Source organism: Calliphora vicina, chromosome 1 (assembly GCF_958450345.1).
Source record: "Calliphora vicina chromosome 1, idCalVici1.1, whole genome shotgun sequence".
NCBI lineage: Eukaryota > Metazoa > Arthropoda > Insecta > Diptera > Calliphoridae > Calliphora > Calliphora vicina.
The window spans coordinates 75,159,187-75,175,457 of NC_088780.1; the positions used below are offsets into that span (position 1 = coordinate 75,159,187).

Sequence of the window (16,271 nt, forward strand, 5' to 3'; positions counted from 1 at the left end):
CGATACCACAGCGTAGAGTAGCAGCGATTGAATCCAATAATAGGTATGAGGCAAATAATGAATTAGTAGACAATTTAGAATGGGAAACTATTTATTTTGAAGTTAATTCAATTGAGGCTAAAGCGGATAGAATAGTGAAATGTTGAAATCGTGGGCAAAAATTACATATGTGTGACATGTGTCTCAAAGATAGACAAATTTTTTGTTACGGATGTGGGCTCAAAATCGTATACAAACCACAATGTGTAAGATGTGCTAAGAATACAAAAAACTATCAGGGTTTATACCACCGCTTAGAATCGAAATTGAACTAACTAATGATATAAACCATAAAATAAGAAATGAAAATTATAATAAACCAAAATTTTAATTTAATAATACAGAAACTTTTGAACAAAAATTTAATAATTTAGAAAATGTTAAAATTTTGAACAATGATAATAATTATAGTTTAAGTTTAGTTAATAATACAGATAGGGGATTATTTAAAATCCGTCTTTTTCATGAGAAATTAAAAGATTATGTCTGTGCAAGATTTAGAATTTTTAACGAGCATGGCACAGAAAAAAAATTAGCTAAGAAATACAATAGATCTACGGTGCGTATGCGCAATTTTTATAATAAAATAGGAGGCAAGCAGCGTATGCTGCAGGGTCCGGAATGCGCAACATAGCTAATCTGTTGACATTGCCTAAGCCTCATCTGAATCCAATGACCGTTCATGCGCGGCTTAAGGCCGCACCCTACATGAGGTGCCTCTGTTGTTGAAAAAGCAGAACATGGCGGATCTAGAGCGGACGCTCGAAAAAAGCCCGTAATCTGTACCGTGTCCATGGGATGAATGGCACTACGTTAGTGTGTCTCCTAACGGTGGCCTCCGGACAAGGGCATTGTCCGGTTGTATTTTTGCCCATCGACAACAAGGGGCTCTGTTGTATGATGTTCTGTTCTCTCCCCATTAATTTTTATTTCTTTACAGGTGGACAATAAATTAATCAATATAAAAAATTTGGATAAATCAGAACAGGTCGCTATGGAACTAACTGAACCCGTTGAAGGATCTCATGTTCCTAATACTCCAATGGATAAAATGGATGATAACTCAGCGTTGGGGGACTTATGTCCCGAATCAACTGGGTCATATATCCCTACGGATGAAGAAGACACGTTACTGGATTCAACGCCAAACACGCCACCCTCTACATCCGCAGATACCGTTGCTACTGAGCACCAGACAAAGAGTGTAAATAACAGACCTAAATTATGTGGGGCTGCACGAAAACGTCTTAGGCTATATATTGAGCAAGGCATGGACATCGAGGAGGCACGAATAATATGCCTAAGGCCGATGAAGGAAGTTCGTAATGAGCTACGTGACCTTAAGATCCCCAGAAAGAGAGGTAGGTCAGACGGGTCAACTCCCGAAAAACCAAATCCCCCTAAGAGAGTAGCTAGTGCAACTGCAGATGGCATAAATCTTACCAAAGACACAAACACAATTAAAACTACTCTACCCTCGTATAGTGATGTGACTCAAATCGTACGGTTGGGTGTAATACAATCGGACTTCCAGAATACGCTTATAGCTTATACAGGCAGCAGTCCTAGATAAAATTGTGGAGCTGAAAAAGGGCTCTATAAAACCTCAATTTTCAGGCTGTACTTTTAAACCTGGCTGGCTTGTATTCAACTGCAAAGGCAACGATTCAGCAAAATGGATTAGGGAACATGTTCCTACGCTGAAACCATGGCAAGATGCTGCGATAAAGGTTGTATCGGAAGATGAGGTGCCTAGGACTGAAAAATTCGTAGGATATTTCCCAGAAGCGCCTGAAACACCTAACAGCAGAATCTTATCGCTTATTGAAGGCCAGAATGATGACCTAGGTTGAGTTCTGGAAGGTCCTGAATCGAGTCAGTAAGGGTAGTATAGCGGAAATTACCTTTGCTATTGACCCAAAATCGGCCTCCAAACTTAAGGAAAAGGAGTTCCATATTGGCTATGGGTATGGCACAGTGCACATAAGGCCCACGAATCGCCAACAGGGAGCGACTGACCTACCCACGAGGGCAAAAGTGAGTAGCAGACCAGGACAAGTAGTGTCTAGCAAAGAGGACAGCAAGTGTTCTACTATGCAAACAGACCTACCTTCCTGTTCTGGTACAAGCACCAAGCCCGTAACGCAAAAGGATGACGTACCCAATTCAACTGGTACGGTTCGTCAGGACCAACTGGACATCACTGTCCAAAAAAGGTCCTCTATTGAGCCAACCAGTTCGAAGAAAGGTATTAATTTCACAGCCAAGTTCCGAGTCAAGGAAGAGCAGCCATGGTAACAGGCCACGAAAGGGCTTTAGTGCCTCAGCTGAAGAAGCAGCACTACGCAGCACCAACCGTTGTAGGAAGATGGCGGCGCGGTAAGGTAAGGTAAGGCCAAGAGGCACTTGAAGTGCCTACAGGTGAACCTACATCACGCTAAGGCAGCCTCTAATTTGCTATGCCGTAGGTTCACCAAAGACCTCCTGGACATCTGTTTTATCCAGGAACCATGGATCAACTCAGGGGTAATTAAAGGACTCCATTGTGATCATGGTAAGCTCATTTACAACTCAAGTGTGTTGAGGCCCAGAGCGGCACTTTTTGTCAGGAATAATATAATATATTTACCAATTTCAGAATTCCTACTTGGGGATCTCGTAGCGATTCGGGCAACTATCCCATCGAGGTAATTATTGCCTCTGCACGAGGTAATTATTGCCTCTGCCTACCTGCCAGGTGATGATGTAGTAGCGCCTTCGTTTGAAGTTTCAAAACTGGTAGAATATTGCCAAAACAGAAACCTTGGATGGATCATCTGCTGTGATGCTAATGCTCATCATACGGTTTGGGGAAGTAGTGACATCAACAAACGGGGTGAGTTCTTACTTGAATTCATTTGCAAGAATAATATATTTATAGCAAATAAGGGTGATGAACCCACATTTAGGAATATTATTAGACAGGAGGTTTTAGATCTCACATTATCTAGCAATAACCTATCATATGCCATAACTAACTGGCACGTCTCTGATGATGTTTCTATGTCCGATCATCAATATATCATATTTGATATTGAACGATCTTTGACGTACGAAGCGAAATTTCGTAATCCCAAGAATACGAACTGGGAACTTTTTCGAGGCAAGACGATTATTCAACAGAGCCAAACATACAGGTGACTGGATCACCTACAAAACGGCTCTTACAGAATACAATAGGGAAATCAGGAGATCTAAGAGATCAACTTGGCGCAGCTACTGCGAGAACATTGATAATCTCCCGGAAACTATTCGGCTACAAAAGACCTTATCTCGTGATCATACCAATGGTCTCTGTACATTAAAATCAGCCCAAAAATATATAACATTTCGCTATCTTTTCTTTAGAAATTCCAAATATTGAAAAATTTGACCTTTGACCTTCACGATTTAAGGTTATCGTTTTCCGTTTTTAGTAAAACTTTCAGACCATATTTAAAATTACAAGGACTATAATATTATGAATAGGTTTTACTTAAAATTTATAACATTAAGGAAATTGGGCTCAATCGCCTAAATATGGACAAAAAAATAGTTTTTCTTGAAAATCGCAAAATTTAAATCGCAGGTACGGAAAAACTGTAAGAGGTATTGACATAATTTTTTCATATTTTTATTCCCTTTTTTTGATCTCAATAAATCCCAATGTGATGATCAAAAAATTCTGAAATTTGTTTAACAAAATTTTTAAAAATTTGAAAATGGAGATTTGAAACAGCCGTTAAAAAAAATATTTTTTTTTGGCCATACCTGCGAATAGGTTAACGGTATCCTACGAAGACAAAAACTCATACACAAGTAAATACGGATATATTTTAAATAAAAATTAGCTTTTATTTTAATTTTTCTCGAAATATGTTAATTTTTTTTCATAAATTTTTTGTTCAAGTGGCCTGAAACACGTTAATGGTCTGGCGAATTTGTAATAACTTTAACATTTTTTAACCAAATTTTGTCATTTATATCTCATTACAACGATAATTACGTCCACATTTCAATTCTTTTGCATTCAATTGAAAAAGTATTTATTTAGTAGCTAAATTTTTAAAATATCTGAAAAATTTGTATTTTTCCGAATTTTGGCGATAATACAGTTTTTGGGTCATTTTGACCCAAAGGAGATGCAGGGTTAACTTCCAAAAAAAATTGTTTAATGTAATATTCATTAATATAAATAAATCTATACATTTCTAGAAAACAATGCAGAAATTTAACGAGTTTCACCTATTTATTCCATATAAATAGTATAATTTTGCATAAATCTGGGGCCTATTTCACTAAGCTACAAGTTCACAATTACAAGTGTTTTTGCCTGTAAAATTGTGAACTTGTGAGTAATTGCGTTTCATCAAAATACAATTACAAGTTTGTAGCTACAAGTGAATTTTAGTCTACAAGTCATACTTCTACAAGTGGTTTTGTTTCACTAAACTAAATTTGAACTTGTAAACTTGTAGAATTGTAGAAAAAAAGCTTAGGGTCGACGGAGACCCTCAGAAAAATTTTTACAAGTTACAAGTGAATGATAAATTTAAATAAAATTTGATTTTTAACTATTTTTTATAAAAATTAGTTAAAATATACACAAAATCCAAAATTTTTAATATTAAGCCGAATTTTTTTTAAGCCGAATTTTGTTGTTAAATATGATATATGATTGGACCATTTATCGAAATAATCAAAAATCTGGGCTTATAAAAAACACGAATTAGGGGCTTTCTATATTAAAGTAACTATTTATTTATTTTGTTTACTATTAAATAGGTTTCATATATACAGAAGTTATGCCACCTAATTTTAAGGCGATTGATGTATTGGTATCATATGGTCGGGCTTCACAGACTATACTTTCTTACTTGTTTTTTTTTTGCCTTTGGGAATAACCACTTTGGAAATCTAAACATATATAGACAATTCTAAATTAGTACCCAAAATTGCAAAAGTATTTATTTTTATCAGTCCTCGCACATTTTTCGATAGATTGGGTATAAACAAGTAAGAGAGCTATATTCGGCTATGCCGAATCTTATATACTCTTCACCAAATTATACTTCAAAATACAAATTTTAAATTTTTTTAGGTAAACAAAATTTATTTTTTTTCCAGTTGTTTTTTTCATTTTTGGAAAAAAATATTTTTCGAATTGTTATTTTAATTTTTTTTTTTAAATTTTAAAAAAAAATTTTTTGTTTTTTAAATTTAAAAAAAAAATTTTGGTTTTTTATTTTTTTTTTATGAAAAAAGTTCGGGTTTAAAAATATTTTTTATATAAGAAATATTATTGAAATATGTTATATTGCGTTGTTATATGATATTTTTGCATTTTGAGTAAAAAAATAAGAATTGTAAAATTAATATCACAATATATATGTACAAGAACTTGTAATTGTAGAAATTGTAGTTTACAAGTGTTGTGAAAATGTTGATGAAACACAATTCAAAAGCACTTGTAAGAATTAGACTTGTAATTGTAACTTGTAGAATTGTAGTTTAGTGAAATAGGCCCCTGAACTTTGACCTCGATGCGCGTCCAGAAATCGTTGCCCGATTTGGCTCAAATTTTCAGCACTTAACATTTAGGTCTAGTGTCACAATATTCCACACGGCACTCTTTGAAATCTAAAAAAAAAAAATCGGCTGTCACTCTAGTACACAGCTTTGTACTCTCCACAAAGTAATGCCGCAGATAGGGTCAACAGATCTATAATTGCTGCAATTCGGGCATAGTTAAAGAAGGGTCACCGTGAGTGGGACGAGAATATTTCATCAATAAGTTGCGCTCTTCGTAATTCAATACATAGCTGTATAGGAATGTCATCTTATCATGCTTTATATGGCTTTGACATGATTACTCATGCAACCTCATATAAACTGCTAAGAAATATTCAATCATTAGAAGAAGCTGATGTTAAGGTAAAAAATGACGACAAGTTAGCGTTACTTCGAGATACAATATCTCAAAGTATTAAGAACGCTTATGATGTCAATGTAAGACAATATAACTTAAGAACAAGACCGATAAATTTCAAAATAGGGCAAGTGGTATATAGGAGAAATTTTGCTCAAAGCAAGGCAGATCAAAATTTTAACGCCAAGCTAAGTCCTCAATATATCAAGGCCAGAGTGAAAGAAAAGATAGGAAATTGTTATTATGTCCTCGAAGATATAGACAGAAAAGGTGTGGGTACGTACCACGCCAAAGACATGAAACCATAAACTTTTACTATTGTTAATATTGTTACCATTTCATATTGATTATTTTGTAGAAATTTATAGTTAGGTGCTTAAAAAGCAAATCTAGTTGTTATCTGATCATCTGATATATTTCTCATAAAAATAATTAAACCTATATTTCAGGATTGTTTCTCTTTCTTTTGAAAAGACAATTATTTTTTAAATTTTATTTAATTTTATTTTTAATATTTTTCGTTATATTTTCTTATTTTTGCTAAAATTTACTATATTAGCTCTTGTTATTTGCATCAATTAAGAAAACTTTTAATTATTCCTTATATTCCTTAATTTTCTTAAATAATTTTCTAATTCTAAATTAAAATTTTGAACATAAAAAAATACACTGAATCAATTAAGTCTCCGTACAGAAATACTTGTAATATAAACTAGCAATTTATGATCACTTTTCAATACTTATTTAAATTTTTTTTTAATTAATTTTATAAAAAATTTTATAAACTAGAAATCAACAAAAAAAATACAAACATTTTCATTAAAAACATAAAAATTTACATAAATTTAATAATTGAACTAAAAGTATCACCAAAAAAGTCTCCGTACAGTTGACCGTTTTAAAGCAAGGAACCCCAATATTAAAATTAATTGCATTTAATATGTGGTAGGTCCTCCTTTCTGAGCAATTGCAGCATTTAAATGGCAGTGCATGGAATGGACCAGCTTTGTTGTTGTTAGGAAATCTACTTTATACCACTCTTCCATTATAACGGCTTTTAGCTGATCTTTACTCGATATATTGTGCTGCCGATTCTTTCATTCCAAGTGATTCCATTGATGCTCAATCGGGTTGAGATCAGGTGACTCAGCTGGGTGATTTAATTGCTTAGGAACGTAATAAATAAGACATTCCTTTACTAATCCAGAGGTGTGTTTGGGATCGTTGTCTTATTGGAAGCAATACTTTGTTTTAAGTTTTCTTTTAATATATTAAGGTATGCATATTTATCCATCGTCTTTTCAATAAAAATAGAATTTCCCACCCCAGATGAAGCCATGCAATTCCAACCAATTATGTTACCTCCTCCATGCTTTACGGTTAGCGTCAAATGCTTCGGATCCATTTCAGTATTTGACTTTTTCCATACCATTTTTCTTCCATTAGAACCAAAAATATTAAATTTACTTTCATCGCTAAAAAAAATTCGATTCAAAAAAAATCTTTATCAATATGCTCAATAGCGTAATCCAATCTCTTTCTCAAGTTCACTTTTCGAACAAGCGGCTTCTTACGGCTTACCCGACCATTGTATACATTTAGTTTAAGAGCGTGTCTTACAGTTTGGGGGTTTACCGTTAATTCATCACTAGTTTTCAAGTTTCCCGCAATTACACAGGCGCTAATTTTTGGATTACCTTCTACAAATCGTACAATTCTTCTCTCTAAGTGGTGGTCTAGTTTTCTTGGACGGTGATTTATTGGTTTATTTGCCATTGTTCCGGTTTTTTTGCACTGTTGAAAAACGTACTGAATGGAAGAGCGTGGTCTTTTTACAATATTATTGATTTCAGTTAGACTTGTTCCTTCATTTTGCAGGCAAATAATAATTTTATTTCTATCCATTGAAATTTGCTTATTTTTGCATTCCCTGACAACAACAAAGCTGGTCCATTCCATTTAAATGCTGCAATTGCTCAGAAAGGAGGACCTACCACATATTAAATGCAATTAATTTTAATATTGGGGTTCCTTGCCTTAAAACGGTCAACTGTACGGAGACTTTTTTAGTGATACTATTAGTACAATTATTGGATTTTTTTTTAATTTCCCTTTATTATTACACCTGTCAACAAAATGACAATAAGTAATTTAATTTACAGAGGTGGGGTGTTAATTATCTTAAATCAGTACCTAAGATAACTTAAATCGAATTTTAGAATAAGTAATTTATACATTTTTTTATTATACACAGCATTTGTCTTGCTTAGTATCGCTCAGCTAGTTCTGAAGGTGTATACCGTTTAAGTCTTCTGGGTGCCAGGGTTTCGTTTGCCGGCAACTGCCTGAGTTCCATGTTGGAATGTTGTGTTAAACGAGTTGTATGTTTAATGCTGCTGATACGGATAATTTCTTTTACTGTTTTGACGTTTAGATCTCGATGTATGTCTTCATCTCTAATATACCATTCTGCGTTGACAATAGTTCGCAATATTTTAGATTGAACTCGTTGAATAATTTTTAAGTTTGTTGTGCTAGCTGTACCCCATATTTCTACGCCGTACTTCCAAATTGGCGCTATAATTGTGTTGTATATAAGCTGTTTGTTTTGAGTTGTTAGTTTAGATTCTCTCCCTAACAACCAAAATAATTGTCTAAACCTATTTTTTATTTCTTTTTTCTTTTGAATGATGTGATCTTTCCAGTTCAGTTTTGAGTCCATTATAATGCTAAGATACTTCGCCTTTGTATCCAAAAGAATTGGTAGAGTATTTATTTGAATAGGTTGAAAGTTTATCTTTCTATTAGTGTAGATTACTTGAACTATTTTATCACTATTTACTTAAATACCCCAGCTACGGAACCAATTCATTGTATTATTGAGCAGTTGTTGTAGGTTTTGCACAGTGTCGTCAGCAAATGTTGCTATCACGTTGTTATTTGTTATAGGAGTTGGTATATCTGATGTAAACAGGAGGTAAAGCATTGGTCAGAGGACACTACCTTGAGGTACTCCAGCTTTTATAGAAAGTATTTTTGAATACTCGTCTTTATATTTAACATAAAATCTTCGGTTTTGCAGATAGCTTTGTAGTATTATGAAAAAATCGTTTGGTAATTGATTTTTTAGTTTATGAAGAAGACCTTTGTGCCAAACGCCTTTGCAACGTCGAGGTATGTTGCGACGCAAAAGTTTTTTGTGTCAATATCAGACGATATTTTATTTGTTACTCGATGAATTTGTTGTATAGTAGAGTGCTTTCGCCTAAATCCAAATTGGTGTTTGGGGATGAGTTGTCTTTCTAGAAGAATAGGTTCAATACGTTCATAGAAGAGTTTTTCGAAGATCTTTGACAGCAGTGGTAGGAGGCTAATTGGCCTGTAAGATGTTTTTCAGGCGTCTTTGTTTGGTTTAGGAATAGCGATTATCTCAGCGACTTTCCATACTTTTGGAAAATATTTAATATCTATAATTGAATTAAATAAATTTCTTATTTGGCAATTCTTTTAGGAGTATTCCGGTGATCTGATCATAACCAGGAGATTTATTATCTTCTGTTGTTTTTATAATTTTTTTTATTTCATTAATTTAAATTCTTCTGATATGAGAGTTGGAAGAGCTATAAAAAAGCTATAGAATTGTCCAAATTTTCTTCGGTTTTTAGCGATATATTTGTGTCGAGTTTTGTCTCTAAGATTTCCCTGAAACAATCCCAGTAGGTTTTCTTGTTGTATATAAATTTATTTTGATTGTATAGAAGTAAATCGGTTTGGTATTTAAGTACCACTGGAGAGTGGTCTGATGATAATTCAAAGCATGATTTTATATTTAGATAACATAGATGGGCACTTTGCAGTACCAGTAAAATTTCAGTAAAAATACATTTTTACTGATTACGGAAAAAACTTTCAGTATTCAGTAAATTTTTACTGAATACTGAAAAAAAATCAGTAATTTTTTACTGATTACTGAAAAAAAATCAGTATTCAGTAAATTTTTACTGAATACTGAAAAAAATCAGTAACAGTAAATTGAAATCCATTACGCAATTACCGGTAAAATTTTATTAATTATATGTTAGTAGAAAAATATGTTACACTTCTTAATAGATATGTTATTAGTAAAAATATTTACCTAAAGCCGTAGCCCACTGGATTTGAACCGAAAGCCTCACGTTTGCTGGTCGCCGTTCTACTCACAACACCACCCCCTTATTTATTAATTGTGCGTTTTTAAATACTATGTACTTTATTTTCTGTTCGTGTGAAAAACAGTTTAAAAAATAAAATAGACAAATTAACAAAATATACATATTTCGATTCAAAATGTATGCATGTAAACAACGCACTCTTTGTTTTGTATTTTTTTTATTTTCTTTCGATATAAAAAATAATAGGTATACTTGTGGTTTGTATTTTTATAAAAGAGAAGAAAATTTGTAAATTGGTTTAAACGAAACTTTTTATTTTTTCAAGTTGCAACTTCAGGAAAATCCCCATATTACTACTTTTGCTACAAAAAGTGCATCGCCGTGAAAATAACAAAGTAGTTTATCAAACTAAATTGCCCAGCAGTCCGCAGGTTATTACAATTTAAAATACATCCAAATGTATACTATTATGTCAATAGGAAAAATTGGTTAAGAGTATACAACTAGCATCCGATTCAGATGAGTCCTATTGCTATTCCATTGTAAAATAAATACATATTAGAATTAAAGAACAAGACAAAATTGAATAAAATGTTGTTATCGTACTTGCATCTGAATTGAATGGCTATGCAATGTAGTATCATATTGTTAATATAGTTTTGTTGTTTGTTTTGGTTCAGCCGTTCTCCCGTTATTTATTTTTTGTTGTTTCATTGTTTTTTTCTATTCTTTCTAAGTAAAATTTCATATTGTGTTCAAGTGTTTTTGAAAGTACAAGTAGTTTAACCGTGATTGTGGCATTAAAAATAAATAAATAATTAATTAAATAAAATAAATAAGTACCTACAAATTAAAAAATAGTAAGTGTTGTTGTGTGTTTTTTTATATTAAAAGAAATGTTCGGCTTCATTAAAAGAAATTTAAGACGATTAAAAAAAGTCAGTGGATTTGGACCCATCCTTCGCTTACAATGTAGGTGGAGTTGGACCCATCCGACTTTCGCTTACATTGTCGGTAGAGTTGGACCCATATGACGGCCTAGGCCATCGCTGTGTAAATGTAAGTGGAAACTGAATACAGACTTTGGATTAGTCGCATCTACATTGTCATTGGTCTCAGTTGGAAGATGTATGGGGAAAAAAATCCGCTGGGTGGTTTCACTCAATTTGAAGAGAGTAACACAAAAATCCTCTCTTGCAGACTTTGTGCAGCCAAAAAATGAGTGTTTTTTGCTTTGCAGAAGTGGAGCCAAGTTTATTTATGCTTAGTACATATAATTTTACGTAATTTATATGGCAACACCTCAAATTTAATCATGTGCAGTGTATGTGTTGTTCTTCTTCTTTTTAATATATGGGAGAGGATTTTTGAGTTAACAAACTAGTTAACAAACTAATGTGCTGTTTTTCTATAGCGAACGAGTGATTTGAGAGGACGTTTTACATGTATTTTGTTTTTGTTACAATAACAAAACACATGTTAAATTTCCACTCAAAGTACTCGTTCGCTATAGAAAAACAGCACATAAATAAAAGAGATAAAGTGAAAAAAACATTTATTCAAATATTTATTAAATTAAAATAAATAATATAAAAAGATTTACATTTCTTTATTTCTATTTAATTTATATTTATTTATAGGTTTTTGTTGAACAAAGATTTCAAAAACTTTACTGAATACACTCTTTTGGCCCTGGGGCCAAATTTAGGACTTCTTACCGGGTTTAACCAATGGCCAGTTATAGTGGACAACAATACCTACATTTTGGCATATTCAGTTTTTTCGTCTATAGTTTTTTGTTGAACAAAGTTGTCAAAAAACTATTTTTTTCAAAATATCACTTAATATACCTCTTTTGGCCCTAGGGCCAAATTTAGGACTTCTGACCGGCTTTGGCCAATTGCTTGTTATAAAGGACAACAGTACCTACATTTTGGCATCTTCAGTTTTTTTGTCTATAGTTTTTTGTTGAACAAAGTTGTCAAAAATCTATTTCTTCAAAATTTCACCCAAATTTAGGACTTCTGACCGGCTTCGGCCAATTGCTTGTTTTAAAGGACAATAATACCTACATTTTGGCATATTCAGTTTTTTCGTCTATAGTTTTTTGTTGAACAAAGTTGTCAAAAAACTATTTCTTCAAAATTTCACTCAATATACTCTTTTGGCCCTGGGGCCAAATTTAGGACTTCTGACCGGGTTTGGCCAATGGCTTGTTATAGTGGACAATAATACCTACATTTTGGCATATTCAGTTTTTTCGTCTATAGTTTTTTGTTGAACAAAGTTGTCAAAAAAACATTTTTTTCAAAATGTCACTTAATATACTCTTTTGGCCCTGGGGCCAAATTTAGGACTTCTAAAAGGGTTTGGCCAATGGCCTGTTATAGTGGACAATAATACCCACATTTTGCATATTCAGTTTTTTCGTCTATAGTTTTTTGTTGAACAAAGTTGTCAAAAAACTATTTCTTCAAAATTTCACTCAATATACTATTTTGGCCCTTTTTAATATTTTATGTTTTAAAATATTAAAAATATTTAGTCCCTGTTTGTTATGTTTTTCGAAGTTCTCGAAATACTAATAGAAAACAAAAGTGTTAGTAGGATTATAGTTGAAGCAAAAAGTCGACTTTTCGATCTTTCGACTTTTTTATTTAAATCTAGTTTTTTCGACTTTTCGAATATTGTCAACTTTTTACCATATCTTAAAGAGGGGTCAGACGGCATGTATTGCTTGTGTTTTGTGCCATGTATTGGGACATTTTTCCATATGTAAACATGTACATACAGTGTGATCCATATGTGTATGTAAAATACATGTGTATTACTCGTGAAATTTTTTGCAATTAGAGCATGTTCTATTTTCGTGTGTATAACAGTGTTGTATTTTGAAATACAACACTGTGTGAGTGCAAAATAAAAAAACAAAACAAAAAATAGTAAAGAAAAATCATAACAAAATAAATTTCATTGCATTAAATATATGTATTGTGATTTTAAAATGTTTTAAATAAATATATTGTTAAAAACCACAAACATATAAACTAATAGAGGTTATGTCACATGCAATTACATATGTACGTTTGAACGTGGAAATTATGAATCGTATGTATAACGTGAATTTGCCATACACATGGAATTCCATATGTATCGAATACATGTCCCAATACACAAGCAATACATGCCGTCTGACCCCCCTATTAGAAAGGTGACTGCATCACTACAACAATACAAAAACAACAGGTACTTTGTTTTTGTTAAAAAGTAGGTGAACTGTCAAAGTTGTCTGTTGTTGTTTTTGCTTTTGGGTTTGTTGTATTTTTCGCCACAATAACCACAAGTGAATTGACAATTCAAACTGAATAAAAAAATAATCAGCTGTTTCATCTCAGTCACCTTTCTAAGTGTGCCCTGGTTACTACATTTATTGATACGCCTTTTCCAATAAAAATTAAATATATCAAGGCAATTAGTGTTCTATAGTTGAAACAAAACTCTACTTTTCGACTTTTTACTATTTTTAAAATGTCGACTTTTCGAACTTGCTACTTTATTTAAATCGACACTTCGACTATTTTCGACTTTTTACCATGTCTAATAAAAAATACATGATGGCTACATTTATTGATGTACCTTTTGTAATGTTTAGCAATGAATGAAAAGATTTTTTAATTTCCTCCCGGGAAAGAAAAAAGTCCGGGAAATTAGGAACCCTAGTATCAACTAAAAATACAACCAAATTTAAATAAAACTTTTTGATTATTTTTAACTTGAATAAAGGCTCAAATCAAAATAATACTTTTTTTGTTGGGGTATTCACAATGTCTGCTATTAGTCATATTGTCATAATATATTATAATAGTTGTTGTTGTGTTTAAAAAAAAAAAAGTATTATTTTATGACAAAAAAATAAACATAGTTCAAATAGTGTTATTAATTTAGAACTTTTTTGTTTGAAACACAGCAACAATTTTTTTAAAATATCAAAATATATCTGTTTATATTCTTTTCGTATTAATTATTTTTTAAAATTATAAGAAAAAACTACTTATTCTTTTTTTTATATATATATTTATTTAAATTACAATCTATCTTAAGATAATAAGCAATTTTGATGAAAAATATAAATTGACATTAATAGATGTACTCTAATAAGTACAAATATAAGTTCAGATTCATCTTCTTTTTTACAGTAATTAAATAACAAAATAATAACAGAAATACAAAGAAATTAATAACAAATTATAACATTACCATTAATTACATTCATATATATTTACAATAAAATTAGCATTATTCATAATTGAAAATATTGTTAGCAATATTGACATTATAGTATGGTAAATAAATACATATATATACAAAGAAAACTATAAGATGACAAAAAAAAAAAAAAGAATGAAAATACTTAGAAAGAATTAAAATGTCAGTCGTTATCTTCGAAATGGTAGGTCTAAGACATGGTATCTCTTGTCTTTTTATTTCGTCTGTGTCATCTAGTAAACAAATAGCTAACGTATTGACATGGTTGTCCAATCTAGATAAATATCTGTCGCTGTGTGTTCTTATCACATCCTTTATTGTGGGTATTCCAAGATCGCTATGTATGGCTTCGTTGGTAATGTACCATGGTGCTTGAGCAATTAACCTAAGAGTTTTTGATTGGTATCTTTGAATTATTTCAAGATTGGAATTACTAGCAGTTCCCCAGAGTTCAATTCCATATGTCCAGACAGGTTTTAAAATAGCTTTATATAGTTTAAGTTTGTTTTCAATGTTAAGTTTCGATTTAGCACCTAGTAACCAGTATAGAGTTCTGTTTTTGATGTTTAATTGTTGTCTTTTAGACTTTATGTGTTGTTTCCATGTTAATCGACGATCTAAATGTATACCAAGATACTTAATGCAGTCTTTGTTAAAGGGGGGTCAGACGGCATGTATTGCTTGTGTTTTGTGCCATGTATTGGGACATTTTTCCACATGTAAACATATACATACCGTGTGATCCATATGAAACTTTGTGTATGTAAAATACATGTGTATTACTCGTGACATTTTTGGCAATTAGAGCATGTTCTATTTTCGTGTGTATAACAGTGTTGTATTTTGAAATACAACACTGTGAGAGTGCAAAATAAAAAAAACAAAACAAGAAAGAGTAAAGAAAAATCATAACAAAATAAGTTTCATTGCATTAAATATATTTATTGTTATTTAAAAATGTTTTAAATAAATATATTGTTAAAAACAACAAACATATAAACTAATAGAGGTTATATCACATGCAACGTTTGAACGTGGAAATTATGAATCGTATGTATAACGTGAATTTTGACATACACATGGAATTCCATATGTATCGAATACATGTCCCAATACACAAGCAATACATGCCGTCTGACCCCCCTATTAGGGATTGCTGTATTATCTAGCATCAACATTGGACAGTCACCTCTTCTTAAGCTAAATAAAACATGGGCTGATTTGTCTGCGTTAACAGTAATTTTCCATTTTTTTGACCAAGTATTTATGATATTTATGAGTTTGCACTAAATTTGCAGCTATAATTGGTGATTCATTTACTTATTCTTAAACAATCAATATTTCGGTTAGGTAAGGGTCTATTTTTCTATAATTGGCAGCTAAAGCCTCAAAAATAAAAATGTTTATTATTAATTTATTTTATATTATTTCATTATGGCTAGTAACATGAGATGCTGTAGTAAATATCCTAATATGTTTTGTTACATTTTGATACAAATTTTAAGATAAAATCAAAATACAATATTAGCGATATTTAAAAAACTGCAAATGAAGATGTAGTTAGATTCAAATGTGTATGAAGCAATAAATGACTACATAAAAATTAATTAATATCAAAAATATTTATTTGTTTTAGTTTTGATGGATGTGTTGCAGCTCAATTAGCCTTTACTCCCATCAAGGTCTTAGTCATCGCAATTTATCGGGTGATTACTTTGCGGATTGTTCCTTTACCTCTTTGTACATTTATACTCAATCTCTATTAGATAAATTATACAAACAAATTTAGGTTTTTTAAACAAATACATATTTCAAATTAAATTATAAATAAAAATTTTATGTTTATTAATTGAACATTTATAAAAAAG

General features: G+C 31.6%; 1 long non-coding RNA gene across 1 annotated transcript; it reads left to right on the plus strand.

The window, feature by feature from the left end:
- Window positions 1-787: 787 nt before the first annotated feature.
- On the plus strand, window positions 788-16,184 carry LOC135949420 (uncharacterized). Its single transcript, XR_010575867.1, has 3 exons — window positions 788-2,593; window positions 2,678-2,914; window positions 16,040-16,184. It is a non-coding gene; the product is annotated as an uncharacterized LOC135949420 (long non-coding RNA).
- Window positions 16,185-16,271: the final 87 nt, after the last annotated feature.